This window comes from Marmota marmota, unplaced genomic scaffold (genome assembly GCF_001458135.2).
Source record: "Marmota marmota marmota unplaced genomic scaffold, marMar, whole genome shotgun sequence".
Lineage (NCBI taxonomy): Eukaryota > Metazoa > Chordata > Mammalia > Rodentia > Sciuridae > Marmota > Marmota marmota.
The window spans coordinates 8212606-8230445 of NW_026000082.1; the positions used below are offsets into that span (position 1 = coordinate 8212606).

The window sequence follows — 17840 nt, forward strand, 5'->3', positions numbered from 1 at the left end:
GTCTTTCAGCTCCACATTCAGTGATATCATGTTGGTAAGTTGAAATCAGCCATGATGAGAATATTACACCAAGGAATTTGGCAAATGTCTAGAATAAGTTCTTCCTTTTCCCCCTGGAGAGTCAGTTGCTAACCTATATACCCAGGGTGCTGGAGATGGAAGGACAGGAGAAGAAAAGGATAATATTTAAGGTGCACTCTACATGTTGAACATCCTCATGACATCTGCTTTAATCCTCAAAATACCAAGGAGCAGATACTGATCCTGTTTTACAGATGAGGTCATTAAAATATAGAGAGTTATAACTTGCTCAAGAATACACAGGAAATGAAATAGCAGAGATTTAAAGTCAGGTCTCACATTTTCTCTGTTTCCCATTCAGTATCCCACAGATGCATCCATTAGCATCTATTGTTTTCCTGATTTTGAACTCAGCAGTTGTAACATATAACTCAGTTTCTAGGACCAAATGACATTTAAGATCCCTTTGCAGACTTCAATATCTCTACTTTGGGACTTGGAAAAAGATGAAAAGGAATGTAACACATTGCACTGGGCACAACTAGACTATCTTGGAGATCCACAGTTCTGGGTCTCAATTGGATTAACACTCCAGGTACTAAAAATTAGGTAGCACCATCAGAACTGGGGCCATTTAAAGCATTCAGGCATCCAGAGGGTGAAAGTCAAGTCCCAGCTCTGCTACTTTACTTATCTAGTGTTCAGCCCATCTGTAAAAGGGGTACAATATCTAATTATGCCTTTCCCCCTCATTGTATTCCTATGGCATCAATGGGAGAAGGATCCTGAAGACCTCTGGAATCTGCTGCACTACACAGATGTAAGAAGATGAGCATGTGGTTCAGCTAAGAACCTTTCCTCCTGTTGCTAAGAGAGAAAGACCGTTTGCTTTCCTTTCCTGTCATCTCTGGCTCTACACACCCCCCGCCAGCCCTTTTTCCTTTCTATTTTTATAACTCAAGAGCTTCATATGATGATGTCCTGTATGCTTCAAACTAGATGAAGGTGGCAGACGGGGAAAAAAAAAGTCTAAAGGACCTAAACAAAATGAAAATCTGTTTCCTGCTGGAGAAGATGACAGATGGGTTCAGGGGCCAACATTACAAATGCAAGCATTCTCAGACGCTGAGAGAGGCTCTGCCTGGAACCCATGGGTTTCCCTGCCTGGCCCAGGACAGGGCAGTTCCAGGATGTAGCTGTTGCTAGATGGGGACGAAGGGATTGTAGAAGTACTTCAGAGATTCCTGGGGACCTACAGATGGTGATGATGGAATTAACAATCAGTTAGTACCCTGGGTGTCTTCCTGGTCTCATTTCCCCATCACATTTATATTTTCTGGTTAAGGAAAAGGATATTTGGAGAGTTGGGGGAGTGGCTTATACTAGGCTCCCTGGGGTTGTCAAGTGGACATTCCCCCCAGCAGGCCTAGTAGAAGAGGGAAGGTCACCGTGCTTTGTGGTTGTGGAGGCCCGGGGATAAAAAGGGACTTTCATTTAGCACTTCAGGAGCCTCTGATTGGTTCCTCTGTTTCCACTCTCATGTCCTCCAACCCATTCTCTGTGTAGCAACTGGAGTGAGATTTTATCAAGGAAAACCACACTGTCTCCATCACTAACTCCAAACTCAGAATCTAGTCTAATTGACTGACTTCCTCTCAGAAGGACTATCCTCCTTCCTCTCATACCACTAACCCATCCCATCACTCTTGCTACATCCTAGCCACATGTATGTCCTTCTGCTTCTCAAATGCATTCAACTCCTTCCTGGGTCAGGGCCTTTGCACCTGCTGTTCCCTCCATTTTGGATGACCAGCTCCTTATCTTACATGACTTGTGTTAACTGTCATGACCTCAGAGGGTCCCTCTCCAATCATCCACCCTGATGTCCTACCCCAGTCATGTCCTATTATGTGTCACCATCTACTTAAATTTTGGTCAATAGTGATTATTACTCTCCAGTAGTTTCTTGCTGATTTACTTGTTTACGTTCTGTGTCTTCTTCTAGAGCAAGTTCCAGGAATAAGAATTACTAGTCAGTTTGAAAGCTCTACCCTACTCCATAAAATAGAGGTTGGCACACAGTAATCACAAAATAAATATTTACTGAATGGGAGAATTGTTACTGATACATAATTATCTCAGGAAGGGACGGCATTGGATGAAGAAGAAAAGACTTGTCATTTGCTATCACCAGGTGTCAAGATCTGTGCTCATCTCATTTGATTCTCTCAGCAATCCTATGGCAGGAATCATCTGATTCCCATTTTGTAGAGGAAGGAATGAAGGCTTAATCATTGGGCAATGCTAAAGTCATGCAGCTGGACTGCTTGCACAAGGGCACACACTTGATTTTAGGGCGTGCAGAGATGTGTCTCAGGGGTCTATGTATATGCAGGAGGGTGTGTCTTCTGCTGCAAAATCTTTGGGTGTGAAGACTGCCAAGGAGGAGGAGACTATGTTAAAGCACTTTTATGCCAAGACCCAACAGGCAGCTGGTAGTGGGCTTCCCCTAGTAAATCACTATTGCTTGTCCTGAAGCCCAGATCTTCCAGGGAAGCCCACACTGAGAACAGCAGACGGTAATCTCTACAGAATGGTTGCAAGTTGTAGGTTTTGTTCTGTCTGACTGGGAGGGAGCCTGCCAGGGGGTGCTGAGGTCATTGCCCCTCACACTGAGCTCAATATTCTGACCCAGACAGGCCAAGACGCTACTGCTGGCGCCCTCATCCTGCGCTAGGTGGCGAAATGCTGAGGGGCTCCCCTATTCGGGGATATGCGGTAGTGATGTATAAGGTATGAAAGATGTGGCCTGCAGAGAACCGGCACTATCTCTACTGCTGCTACTGCTGCTGTTGCTGCTACTGCTACTGCTGCCGCTGCCGCCGCCGCCACCTCCACTACCGCTGCCAGCGGAGCTGCTGGGAGTGAGCATCCTCTCTCCGGGATACCCATCTACGCGGCATCCCCGGAGTGCGCTGGCCCCACACGGACCTTCCAGCCCCAGGGAACAAAAGCAGAGCCCACTAGCCCTCTTCTGCAGCCAGAGGATGAGTCGAGAGGGCTGAGCGGAGAGTGTGGTCTTCGGTGGCTGGAAGGTAGGAGAAGGTGTTGCTGTTGCGCCCGCCCTCAGCGGCGTGGGAGGCTCGGGGTGGGCGCGCCTGGGAAGGGGCAGCCACAGGCGCCCATCTGTCTGGTGGGCGCTGCCGGGACCTGGCTGGGTTGGTGGTCTGCAACGCAACCCCGCAATGCCCACTGCGGAGAAGGTGCCGCGCTCCGGCAACCATGAGGGAGTCCTCTGCGTGGAAATTGGAGGCAGCGGGGGAAAAGTGTGGAGCCCGAAGCCAGGCAGCGGCGGCTGAGGAAGGGTTGCCAGCGGCACTTGGTGGCGCGCCTCTTGCCGAGAAAAGCGGGCAGGCAGCGNCGACCCCCGAGGGCCCCACGCGGAGTCGCCCGAGACCGGGACAAGTGCTTTTTCTCCCCTCAACCCCATCCGAAGAAGCTGGGTTGACACGGTGGTTTAACCCTTCGCCTCTCTGGGGAAACAACTTCATCCGTGTCGGAGGCAGCTGGACTCAGGCTGGCTGGCCAGTGTCGAGGCTCCTGGCTCAGTCCTGTGGTCTTGCGCATTTCCCCGCACATTCCGCGTTTTCTTTTCGTTTCTGTCCACTTCTGTTTCCAGAATCCAGGCAAGCTAGCCTGACGTCTTCTCCCCAGCTCGGCTCTGTGATTTTACCCCTTGGGCTTTTGGACTCCTGTTTTCCCTCCCCACGCCCCCCCAACACCCGCCACCTTGGCTTTTTGATGCTGCTTTGAAAAATGAGATGATTAATCAATTAGGTTAGTGGCCAATTAGGCATAACCTTGTAGAAAAATAATTATGCCTGGATCTCTGAGCTTTCACTGGTGATGAGGTGGGAATCCAGCCCAGGTGGAGGGGCTGTTCCTAAAAGATAGGGCTGACCAGGGAATTTCTGGGAATTTAAGATTAAAAAGATCCAAATGTGTGGTGGTGGCAGCAGCGGAGGAGGTTGTGGGGGTGGAGATGTGTGTGTGTGTGTGTGTGTGTGTGTGTGTGTGTGTATCAGTTTTTGCCAAGAAAATTAACCCTTGGCGGCGCAGTCTGGGTGGACTTTGCAGGCAGCATGTTTCCAAGAGCTCAGAAAGGTGTGTCCCCTCGCTTGCCAGGCTCCCTCCTGCTGTCTCCCTGAGGCTCTCGCCTGTAAATCGCCTAGCCCCCCAGTGGCTTTGCTGCTGCCCTGGGAGGCTGAGTTCCGATGGAAAGCATTTTAGTTTCGCGCAGGAAGAACCGCGTTGTTGCAGACAGAGGTTCCCATACAGTGCCTTCCGAGAGCACACATTTCCCTGATTGTGTTGAAAACAGCGGTTCGTAAATGGGTGCAAAGGAGGACAGAGTCTGTTTCCAGGGCTGAGAAGTTCTGCTGTGGAGCTGGGCGTCCTTTTCTTTTTGGAATCACTGGCGGGGTTTGGCACTGCAGTATTACAATACAGCCATATTAAAAAGGTCTTCCGAGCTTAGAGCCCTCCACCACTGCAGCCCCATCTTCAACAGACTTCCCTGCTTAAATCCTTGTTGCAGGGATCATGCAGTGGATTTCACACACCATGTGCATTTTAATCCCTTTCTGTCTCTCTGATTTAAGCTTTTCTTATCCGTTTATACATCTGGACCCTAGATGGTAGGTTTCCAGTCTAAGGCAAAAAACCTAGAGGTGTTCCTAGGACAGAGCGATTTTTGCAACAGGTCTTAGGTCTGGGGTTTCTAATAATATATCCCTGTGTCATTTAGCTTGGGGCCCCAGACTCTCCACAGTAACTGGGGTGGAGGATCAGGTGGTCTCTGAAATCCCCCGCAGTGCTGCCATTAGCTGGTTCTGAATTTTATGGCTTTTTTTTTTTCCTCTTTTCTGAGCTGAGCCAGAGGAGTAGCTGAGCAGCGCAATGTGACAGCATCAGTGCCACCTCACTCCCAGTGGAGAGGGGTGGGGGCTGGCTGGGGCTTGTTAGCAAATAGGAATTGCTCAACTGGAAGACTGCCTAGTGATACTGGTGTCCAGGGACAACTGCTAGCCATAGGCTCCTCCTGACGTCTTCAGAAGGAAGGGTCACCATTCAGCCCTTGCTCTTAGCCAAGATTTTTTTTCTCTTGAAGCTGGACTCAGCCAGTTCCCTCACAGCAACCACATTTTGTTGGTCAGACTTGCACGAGTGAAGGCCTTGCTTTTTCTAAAACTGAGTATTTTTCTCTGTGATGGGAAGGGATACGGGGAGAGAAGAAAGGTGGGGGTAAAAGTCCTGTGCTAAGAGAGCTTTTAGAGAGCCAGAGAGAGCTTAAGACTTAAAATACAACTGGATAGTGGAAAAGAGGGAGGGGAGGGGAGGGGAGAGGAGGGGAGGGCAAGACACAGGAAGGGGAGAGAGAACTGAGAGAAGAATTCTAGAACCAAGAGGGAGAGAATGGGGCTCACATGAAGCCAGGGTTCTTCATCATGTGACTTGGAAAAAATGCCAAGAAAAACCTCAAACTGCACAAGACTCATCCCAGACAGACCTGCTGCCTGGAAATCATCTTTGATATAATCAGACAATTACTCCATAAGGATTACATCCCAGAAAGCCTTTAACTCCATTTCTCATTTCTTCCTTGAGTGGGGTCTCCAGTGGGTGTGGTGGAGCTGGGAGGGGCTCCATTTGCTTTGTGGTTGGAGTGTACACTGTTGCTTGGGTCAGGTTGGGGTGCTGTGTTTGGACAGGCTGGGTATCTGAATGGTTTTGGAGGAACCACTTCTTTGATTGTAGATATTTCTTCCATAGAATGGACAACTTTTAAAAAAGTGTATTACTTATTTAATTTGGGTGTGTGTGAAGGATACATGCCACCCAAAACTTGGAAATGGTGGAAAAAATGATTTCAAGTCCTTTTCTCCTCTCCAGCCCTCTAGTCCCCTTTTTGAACTGTCCTCTGAGCTATTCGGCTCATCTCTGACCCCTCAAGATGGGCCCTTCCATAGCTGTGACATGATCTTTGTAAAACAGCTTTGATCCTGTTTCTTCCCAGATCAAAAACATAAAGGGATCCCTATTGCCTAAAGCATATTATTCAAATTCCTGACCATAGACATCAAGGCCTTCTACTGTCTGGCCTCTTGCTCCTTCTAATGTGCCCAACTCACACATGCATGCATGCTCCACTCTGCCACACACACACACACACACACACACACACACACATTTACACACATAAATAAACACAGAACCCTCACATGTACATGACATCATAAACATCCTCACACATACACACACTACATTCATACCCACACTCAAGCACACACAAGCATGCCTAGATACCACACTTATAGCATCATACACACATATGCAATATTATACATGCCCTGGCACACAAATATACACACTACACTGAACACACTTGCACACATGTATATATATATATATATATATATATATATAATATATATATATATATATATATATATATATATATATATATATACACATAAACACAGACACCATCACACACATTCACACAACATCACACCTGTATGCACACTGCATTCATACCCACACACACAAACATGCCCAAATATCACATTATGCACAGCATCACACAATACATATGTAACATTGCACATGCCCTGACACCCAAATAAGTGTACACTACACACACTGACACACATATATACACATGCTTCAACACAGAAACCCTCACATGCATTCACACAGCCTCACAAACCTTCACACACATACACACTATTCGTCCTAGCATCACATGCCTTCATATTATACATGCCTGCACACACAGCCATAAATATATATAACCTCATGTAGAAATAAACAGCATCACACAGCCTCACAGACACATACACACTACAGCTACACATTTACACAGACTCACAACATATACATATTCACACAAACAACATCATATGCCCTCTCATGCACACTACAATCACAACTGTATGCTCACACACACATTCACATTCCATTTGCATCCTACATTGGCCTTTGCACCTGGCTAAGCTGATTTTGCCTGTCTGGAATATGCATTCCCATACTTGGTCTGGTGAGTGCTGCTCACCTCTCAGGATCCATCTCTCAAGTGACACCCACGCACAGGCCTGTTACTTGGGAAGCTCACACTCCCTCAGTACTCCTCACACATCTCACCTAAAGTCTGTGTTGTACGTCTCCATGTGCCTTTCTCTCTTGACAGACTGGACATTCCTTCAGAGGAGGGGACGGTTCATTTCCCTACTGCATCCCAGGGCATAACGTGTCCATCCCAGCATAAAGACGTGTGACTGATGTTTCAGGACCACATTCATTTAGGGTGTCTAAAGGATGACCAACATGCTCAACATCTTTCTCACTTTTTTCTTGTTTTCTCTTACTCTGATATTTGGTTTACAAAAATAGCATGAGCTTCTAAAGATTCAAGTGGTATAGAAATGTTTAAAGTAAAAAGTAATAATTGTTCCACTACCACTTAAGGACCTCCCTCTGTGCTTATTGCATGTGTTATTAAACATTTGCATTGCCCCTTGGCCTTAATTTCATATTTTTCTAACTGGTTTATATGCAGAGACCATGAAATACATATGTATGTGTATCCCCTTCCTGGCTAATAGCACTGTCTATGCAGGAGGTGTCCAATAGCTATAGAGTACATGAACGCTGAGACTCTTATGGCTAATTTTTAAAGAATAAGAATACCAATATTAGTTGAGTTTATTTTTTAAATTACATGAAATATATAATGTCAATAATCTTTACCATAGTCCTATGTGATTGTGTTTAACCCCTATTTTATAGATAAAGAAAACTAGGTTCCAAGAGGTTATATACATTGGCCATGTCAGAAAGGGAAAAGACCATAGGATCTGGATTGACACCCAAATCTCCTTCATTTTATAGCCTTTGCTCTGCCCATTGTACTCTCTAAGTGGGTCTATGGGCACCCAGAGGCAGGTCTTCTAACTCCGCTTTATATGCCCATTATTTTCTCAGAGAACAAGCGTTCTTAGAGCCCTTAGCTCATGCCTTCCCAGGGGCCCTTCCAACCAGGTGCCACCATCTTTTCACAGATGAGGAAAGGAGGCACAGTGAGAAGTTAACATGCTTGGCTAATCCCCTAGAGACAGGAGGAAGTAGAAGGGGTTGTACCCAGGTCTTGGGGTCCAGGGCTCATGCTTTCTTCTTACATTCAAGACTGAGAGTAGGGAGGACTACGTCACTGTCAGTCTTCACTTGAGTATAGTGACTTCATGGTGGCGATGGAGGTGCTGACTGGTAGGGCTTCTTTCTGGAGAGTGTAGGCTTTGCTGCCACTCAGGTCTGGGGACAACAGCCCTGGAAGGGCCCACACATTTCCTGGGACCATTGTATAAGGGATCCATCTGTCCCTGAGTCCTGCTCATCTGCGTGTCTGGGGTCTACTTTAACTTGGAACCATGGACAGAAAGTGAGGCTCAAGACTTTGGCAGGAGTTGCGGACATTGTTTGTGATTCTGTGGGTATGCTATGATACTTGATAGGGGGTTGAAAACTTTGATGTTGGGATACATTGCCAGCAATGCAGTAGGTACTGGAAGCCTCCAGAGTTTGGCTTTGACAGCATCTGCCTTCTGGGTAGGGTAATGCAAATTTGGCTCCCTCTTATTGTAGCATACACTCCACTAGTGCATTCTCTAATTTTATCTAACAGTACCAGGAATAGTGTTACGATCCTCACTTTATTCTCACCTAATACAGTGCTCAGCATTTATTGAGTGTTCCCCCTGTGATTATGGGTACTTTTCATGTTATCCCATTACTCTCCAAGCAATCCCCTATTTCCATTTAAGGAAACCAGGGCTCCATGAGGTTAAATGAGGCTGGGAATCACATGCCCAATGAGTGGAGCTGGGCTTAGGACCTCATGTGTCTGGTGTCAACATCCGTTCTCATTTTCCATCTCCAGTCTCTCTTTTTCACTGATCTTTGTTGGTGTTCTTAACATCTATCAAAGCGTGAAATCATGAAAAATTTCTTGTAGTTTTTATCATTATTAACCCAGTACTCAGAAGGACCATTGTCTAAAAAGGCATTTTTAATTTGCATTTCAGTGAACTGAATGTTTCTTCTATTGCACTCTTAGATGTGTGAAGGGCTACCTGATGTGCTGATCTCTCTTTCAGTTCCCTGGAATTGGAATGATAATTATCTGTTATGTCCTTCATATGGTGATGGAAATAGGCAAATTGAGGCCCTGTGATTCTAATCTCCACCTAGAGCAAAAGTATCTTGTGAAAGAGACGAAAGTGTTTCTCAGGTAGAAATAAACTCTCTTGAGTCACTGTGTGACCTGGTTGACTTGGACAAGGAAGTGACCATTCCTTCGTGACATTTGGGCTCTTTCCTTGTGGGTGATAGTGCATTAATAGGTGTTCACCTGGGATTTATAAAGCAGCCATATTGCAGAGGAGGAGACCTGGTGACATCAGACAAGCTTTTAATTTATCTAGCAAAGCACATGTGGTTCCTATCTCAAAGGGGGCAGACGGAATTAAACAAGAATGAATACCAAATAAAGAATTCATTTGTATTCATAGGCTTTTAATAAATAAAAATGATTTTTTTTTTCTGAAATGAGCTCTGAGCCATTGGTCTCGAGACTTCTTGTTTAGTTAGCATGCAGAATATAGATTCTTCTTGTTTCAAAATGACCATTTTTTTTTTCCAGAAGCGTGAGCTTAGATCTTTAGTGACATTTTCCTCCGAGCAAATATTTACAGCCAAGTTGGAAACTGACAGGAGGAGGGTTTAAAATGAAAATGTTACCAAACTGAAGTTTACATCTGAGTGCAGCACATGGTGTCACCATGGACAGAGTCCTAAGTGCTCAAAATATTTGTCAATTTGTAGAACTTGAAAAAAACCAAGCTGTTTTCGTTTGTTAATGTGAAGTCTAAAAAATCACATTTTTGTACATGTGTTACGGTGACCATTTCTACTTTCTCTCTGATGGGGTTTGCTATGGTAATGGGACTTCAGCGATTTGCTGCTACTCTTTTATCTTCTGCTCCAGATGAGGCGGACTGTCTCAGGGTTAATCCCCATATTTATTCCTACATCCATACTTTTACTTATGCTGCTTTTCCTGTCTGGAACACCCTCCCTTTTCAAATCTCCTCTAAATCCAATTGTCTCTCAAAGCTGAGATTAGGTCTCCATCAAGTATTTTTAGTTGACTCCACTCAGTATTGACCAGCACTGAAGCTGGTTGCTTTTATCACTTGGTTAATTTTAAAAAATTATATAAATAATGCACATTAGTTGCAAAACCCACAAGTGTATAGAAAAATATAGTGTTAGTACAAATCACTTGAAATTCTAGTTCTTTGTGTTATACATCATTTGATGACCATTCTTCTAGTTGCATATATAGTATATTATTATTATTATTATTATTATTATGTGTATATGTCTGTAAACACACATATTGCATTTGTAATAATATGCTTATATCCATGATAATAATATATATTTACCCAATGAAAGGATACATATATAATACATATGTATGCATATATCCTTTAATATGTATGTATATACACATTTTATACACACACACATACATACACACATACATACCAGCATATGAAGGTAAATATAATTTTATATACTTCACCTTATTATACAGTCTATTTACCTTTTATCCTAGACATTTTATTCTTTCTTTCTTTCTTTCTTTTTTCTTTTTTTTTGGTACCACAAATTGAAATCAGGGGCACTCAACCACTGAGCCACATCCCCAGCCCTATTTTGTATTTTATTTAGAGACAAGGTCTCACTGAGTTGCTTAGTGTGAGGCTGGCTTTGAACTCACAATCCTTCTGCCTTAGCCTCCTGAGTCTCTGGGATTATGAGCATGCTCTATCACTCCTGGCTGGACATCTTATTCTTTAATATAGCTTTTCATTTGTTTACAAACTAATCTAGATGCTTTCTGTATCTTCTCATCTCCTGTTATCATTTACACACACACATACACACACACACACACACACACACATATATATATATATATATATATATATATATATATATATATATATATATACAAACACACATAAATATACACAAGATTTTTTTGAAATTGATTTAAAAAATGAGAACATACATACATTCCTTCCATGTTGCTTTCTCACTTAAAACACTATGGGACACTATTCCTGCTCTCTCCCAGTCCTCTCTGAGTCAATTGGAGGGACAACACTCTTTCCAATGTTTGAATAACTTTTAATGAAATGACTAAGTCCACAGTATTTTCAACCACTTCCCTACTGATAGGAATTTTCTTTTGTTCATTGATTTTCATAAACAATGCTGAAATAGGCATCCTTAGGCATTTATCATTTCCATTGATAATTAAATTTTTATGGGTTGATTCCCAAAAGTACTATTTCTGAGCTGAAGGATAGGGGTCAGTTTCAGTAGATAGTGCCATGTTGCTTTCCAAAGAGAATGAACTAATTCGCATTCCCATCACCAGGTATGAAGTAGCCTCTTCCCTATATCCTTGCTGGCAGCACATATTATCATTCCCTTTTATTTTGTTAACCTGATAGTTAAGGAGCACGATCCTATTTCTGTTTTATTTTGTACTTGTTGATGCCTGCCAAGCAGGAGCATCTTTTCATATTTATTGTGAAAAGATTTGGATTTGCTTCTCAGTACACAGCTAATTCATTGCCTATGCCCATTTTTCTTTTGGGTGGTTTGTCTTTTTTCTTATCATTTTGTAAGGGATCATTTTATGTTACAGTGATTTATTGTTCTTTCATCTATGTTGCATATAATTTTCCTTCTCTAGAGGTTTGATCAAGTATTAGAATATCTCTTTATTTGTGTCCAAACCAGAACAGAAATCACTATATGGCAGTGATGACTAGACTCTCACATCTGGATGTGTGATTCAGCTTTGGGACCTTTCATCTGGGCAAGGTGAAAAAGTATAAGTACCAAATATGTGTTCAAATATGTGTTTGTAATACTAACTACATGTATGATACCCAAGTAGGTTTCATTTAGCAATGAATCGTGTAAAATAATTTGTGCATATGGCATCACACGGACTGAGATGTTTCAAATAAGCAAAGTTTCAAGATGACTAATGTTCTGGAAATATTTATAAGTGAATTACATACTTCCATGCTTTTTAAAATAGAGTGTGCTTCAGAAATACCATTGTGATCATCAATTGTTATGCTCAGCCAGACTTGATATGTTTAAAGCTATTGAGGGATACAAGATTATTTGCCCTATATATAAGTAGCTCCAGATATGTGGATGCATGATGTCAAAATTCTCATATCTTTTTGTATGGATTTAACATTTTAACACCTATTCTTTATATATTTGTGGTTTTTTTGCAGATTCTTTCCTCACTGTCAGGTTGTACTATCATGTCTTGGTATCATTAGTTTTTTTGCCTTTAAAATCAATCTTCTTCCCTTTCTATCTTTGGACTGGATGTAGATTGCATATCAGGAACTATACTCATTGGTAGTATGAATATAGTAAGAGTCAGTTACTACCAAGCCTTGTCCTGTATGTTATATCTCTGAATAAAGAGCGTCAGCTTCCAGTGAAAATATAACTTAGGCCGCTAAAGGGTTGCTGGGTAAGTGAACTGGTGACATGCTCTCTCAACTAAATAGCATGTAGGTTCAATGGCTCATAACCAAGACCCCAAATAAAGGGGCTTAAAAGTATCTTTATGATGGTAGAAATCTGTTTCTCCGTCTTGTAAAAGTGTGGGTGCAGAGGGAAGCTCTAAGCCATGAAGTCATGTAGGCTCCCGCCCCCTGGCTAGCTGGCTCTTCATCCCTAGGATGTTGCTGTCATGATCCACAGTGCTACATCACCATGCCCTCATTCTGGCTAGATGCTGGGAAGAGAGGAAAGAAGTCAAAAGAGGACCTTCCATTTCTTTTAGGCACACAGCCAGAAGTTGCACCCACAACTTAGCTTTTCGTCGTCATTCTTAACAGAAGGGAGACTAGGGAATATTATTTTTGTTCTGAGTGGATATGTGCCAGAATTGGGATTCTATTTTTAGGAGAATGTAAATTGGTAGACAGGTTGGGAAATCCCTGCCACACCTATTCTGGTAACTCCCGGCATCCTTGGCTCAGTTGTGAGCTTGCCAACACTTGCGTGTGAGGCAGAAGTCACCCACTTCTTTTGTGCCTCCTCTCTGCTGTTGTGTGGAGTGTAAAATAGTTACGCAACAAAGAAAATTGTATTTGAAATCTTTCTCTTCCTGTTTTAGTGATGGAAAACATAGGGAAGAAATTGAGCTTGCTGGTGACATGAGGTTCCGGGACATTTGGACCTCTTAGTTGATTTTTATGCAATGTAGTTCATGTCCTGTCAAGTCCTTTATTGCTTCACTCAAGGTTAGTTATTCTTAGTATTTATTCATAGCTCATTTTCAGCTTGAAGAGGTTCAGGTGTGGAGAACATGTGCTTTGGAAGCAGGTGTTTTGGAACAACTCTGTGAGAGTTAAGGGGAAATCAGCCCCCTGCAAATAATATGAGTGAGCTGAGGGTTTGAGATTATGACCATTTTTTTGCAAAAAGGATCTCCCGGTAATCAGCAGATTGCATCTTTTAGCTGAAGTTTCTGCACCCGATGGACTCCCATTGCCTCCCTGATTAACACAAAAGCATCATCTCCTTACTCCACACTGACTCTGGAGTTGGGTGTTTCCCAGTCAAATGGATGAATACAACTTGTCTCTGTTTCCAAAGCAGAAATGTGATTTTATTCTTCAGAGGGAGAGAGGATTCCAGGGACGATACTTAAACACGCCCTTACACCCTCCAAGTTAAAAATCTAATGTGAGATGAACACAGATTAGACAGAGATGAAAATGTGAGTGTTATTTCTGTTAGAACTTGGTGAAGCATTTAGGTTGTACAGCTACGTCAGGCTTCTTGAACATTCTAAGTTGGTCCAAACTGACATCTGCAGGTCTCCCCTTCCCCTGCAGGAAAACAGCTGGCTCAGTGGCTTATTCCATGGGGGAGAAATGAAGGAGGGTCTTCTGAGGTCAGGGAGAGAAGGACATGAGAGAAGGATGTGAGCTGCTTGGATGTTTCATTTAGGTTCTGAGATGCTGGTGACATCACCAAAGCTGAAAGGGATTTATTAAGGGCATTGGATAGCTTATGGCACTCCAGGAGGGGTCTGGGAGCCAAGCCTGGGATACAGGGAAGATGCTCAACCATACCATGGGATTGTTAGTGTGGACACATTATAGCTAGGTACAGATAAGAAGTTCCTCACCTGAGCGTCTCCAGAAAAGTTACTCTTTATGCATCTGATACAAGCCTGCTATCTTTTACTCTGTCCTCCAAAACTTCATGCACGTGTGTTTGCTTGGTGTCCCCAGAGTATTCTGTGATCACTTCTGGTTCCCCAGGCCAAAGTATAAGAAAGCACAAAAATGGTGCTGGCATGGTGCTGAAGAGAGCCTGAAGCACATCTACTAGTGCGACACACTTTGGCTCTCTTTCCCTGATTTTTACCCCCCAAAGATACATCGGTCCCTTTCCTTTGAGGACAGAGGTTGGAAGTGCTGTTGTCCTGCTTTTTCCCTCTGGAGAGCAGAGTGGAACATGGCAGTTATCACTCCCGTTAAACATCACACACTTGCTTACAAACTCTCAGGGGCCACCAGGGCCTTCAGGATTAAAACCAAACTTCTTAACATGGCCAAGAGCCCCTCCTGGCCTCCACCTTATTTTCTCTCTCATTTATTTTCAATATTCTCTCTATTCACTCTCTGGCTCTCTTCTCTGGGCTCCATCTATTTCAAACTGCTTGGAAGACCCCTGCATGTGCAAATGCTCTCCTGTGGCTCCGTGTCCCTCTTCCTTCTGTGCACTCTTCTCCCACCACAAGTGCCATCTGTCATTTGGCAAAGTTCAACCTACCCTTCTAGATGGAGTCATCATTTCCTCTGAGAAACCTTCTCTGCTCCCTCTTAGGCTGGATTAGGGGTCTCTCCTAGAATCATTGAAAGCACCCAACAATCACTTCTGTCTACCCATAGCACAGAATAGCATGCCCTTAGGTCTGTTGACTGCTTCTATTACTGGGAGCCTCCAGAGTGCACGGTCTTTGTCTTTGTCTCCTAGTAGCTAGTGCAATGCCCAGGACATAGTGGTTGTGCAAATGGACTAAAGAATGAATGATGGAGCACTGGTAAAGGACACAGGCTCTGAAGATAGAACCTGACTCTGCCACCATACTTGTATTTGTATAGCTTCAGACAAATCACACGACATAGAGTTGTTGTAGAAGGCTAAAGAAAATGATAAGAAGTGCTCACACAGAACCCAGAGGAAGCAGTACAAGTTGGCTTGCTATTGATTATACTAAGCTTACCAGGTGTACAGTAAATGGCCATGATCAATAGAAGACTTTCTAGACTAAAGGGTAAAGGGGTGATCTGGGAAATTTTCTACTCCTATGGAACTTGCTCCAAGTACTTTGAAGCTTGAGAAGAGGAGTGAAAATAGAAATCGACAGAAGTCACTATCAGGCAAAATCCCTTTCAGAGTAGCTCAGTGGCAACGTGAGAGAATGCCGCCTGACCATGTTGCTGTAACCGCAGTGTCACCAGGAGTTTAGGGACAGCTCTGCCTTCTTTGCATACTTCTCTCTTGACTCTAAAAATTTTCCTTAAAAAGAAAAATAATGGTGACATTGAGGGTGACACTGAAAACAGCATCGGGACTCCAGTGAAGGTCAAACATTGTCCCAGGGGTCGCTGAAGCTCGAAGCCTGCTGTGTTCTCTCTGCAAGAGCATGATGTTAAGACAGTGGGAGCTCCGAGCTGATGTCAGAAACCAGCTTGGAAAATGGCAAATGTCTTCTCGGTGCCAAACTCCCAGAAGAGTGTCTTACACAGAGTAGACGTGCTTCGACCCACGGACCTGCAAAATACCTTCTCCTTCTCTTTTCCCTGTGGGTCCACACTTATTTCACTACATTCAATTCAGCAAACATTGATTGAACCCCTACTGTGTGTGCAGGGAGCTGTGCAGAGATCTCCCTTTGGGCTCATTTCTCCCACCACTTTGATATTTCTGCCTTATCAGAAATAAAGACTTTGTGAAAAGAAACCTGCGAGTAGCTGGCATGCACCTGTACTGTTTTTAAGGGATCAATATAAAAGTGTTATTATTAGTTTCTGTAGAAATCCTCCTTGGTATTGGGCTAAATTCAGGCATAGTGGGTGGGAGAAGCGGGTGAGGAGGACAGAACAAGGGCCTCGTCCTATTGTGCTGTGTGATCTTGAATGCCTTGTTTAACTTCTCCGGGTTTCCATTTCCAGTTATTATTGATCTTTTCAGCCCTGGTTTATTATAATTCAAAAGGAAGCGTAAAAGGAACAGAGTTTGAATTTGCTGTGTTAATGTGAAGAGTGGATTTGAAGTGGGAAGGCTTGGTGAACGTGGCATCTGAATTGGGCCCGTATGATGTTGGGCTTGTGTCTCAGCCCTCCTGAGACTCTTCTCTATCAAATGCTGTTTCTGCCTCTTGCCTTTCTTGCTGCTTAAAATCACTGTGAAGCTTCTATGTCTATTAGAATGAGAGGCTGAACACATGAGCTCTTATTACTCTTAATAATCATCTTGATGTCAATATGCTATTCCAACCAGCACTTTGATTTTGTGTTCTGGGCTGGTTGAAGGAAACTGCCTTTCAGATTTTTTTTTCTTTTTTTTTATTCCCGAAGTAGTCATGGGATAGCTCAAGAAAGTCCCCTGTGTCTTTCCTTCCAACACTCATCCTGCATCCTAGTGCCTGAGTGCATAATATTTCATTTCCCAGCCTGAAAGGAGACCATTTGTTCCCTGCTAAATGAGCTGTTACTGTGCACCTCTGTCCTTTAGCACCTGGGACTGCATTCATGGGAGAATCCAGCCGTGGATCTCAGGAGCCTTTCTGAAAAGTTTATTAGGAGAAGAGAGAAAACATCTCTCTGCAGGTTGTGCCCTCCCTCCTTGGCCTCGGCTCATTAGCCAGAGCAGAGACAGTCACCTGGGGGTGGGAGGGCAAATCACAGGCCAGGGGCAGGCACCTGCCTCCCAACCGTGGGCTCTGCCTTTAGCAACTCCTGCTCAACAGGTGGCTAATTAGCTCTAATTGGCTGCATCTTGCCGCGTGGCCTGGGCAGCTTGTCTGAGCAGACCTTCTGTGGCAGTATTGCCTTGCGTTGGCTCTGGGCCTGACCTGATCTGTGGTCTACAAGATGGGGCCCTCTCTCTCAGATGGGACCCTTTGGGTCCTGCCCACGGTGAATGGCCTGCCTCTTGGGGACCTGGAGGCAGCTTCTATCTAGACTGTGGCCACCAGTTTCGCCAGATAAGGCTAAAGTTGCCCAATCAGCCCTGTATTGGGGTGCCTGGTAAATTTGGGGCCAGGATCATTGGGGATGACAATACATTATGAATGACTGTGCCAGCTAGGACCATCTCAGTCCTTTTGTGACTTCTTTTGACAGGGGATGGTTTCAAAGGGCAGGAGAGGACCCATGTTGTCACAACCTCCTTTCCTCCCTCTCCACCCACCCCTTACATAGAGGCAAACTAAATTAGTAATGCCACCAGGTCTAGCATTCAGGGGTCCCCATCTAAGACAGAACACGTGTCTGTCTCCTGCCCGGGGAGCTTTGCTTTCTTGCCATTTCGCCCTCCCAGCCCAGGGGCTCAGAAAGTCCTCG

At 43.9% G+C, this 17840-nt stretch overlaps 1 protein-coding gene across 5 annotated transcripts in view; it reads left to right on the plus strand.

The window, feature by feature from the left end:
- Nucleotides 1-2501: 2501 nt before the first annotated feature.
- The window catches only part of Dab1 (DAB adaptor protein 1), a 1139889-nt gene continuing 1124550 nt past the window's right edge, over nucleotides 2502-17840 (plus strand). For 2 of the 5 annotated variants that reach the window (XM_048815306.1, XM_048815309.1), the window contains exon 1: nucleotides 2511-3116. The gene's annotated coding sequence lies outside the window, so the exon portion shown is untranslated. Of the gene's footprint in view, nucleotides 3117-17840 lie in introns of all 5 variants that reach the window. The other 3 variants (XM_048815305.1, XM_048815307.1, XM_048815308.1) reach the window with 3 other exon arrangements.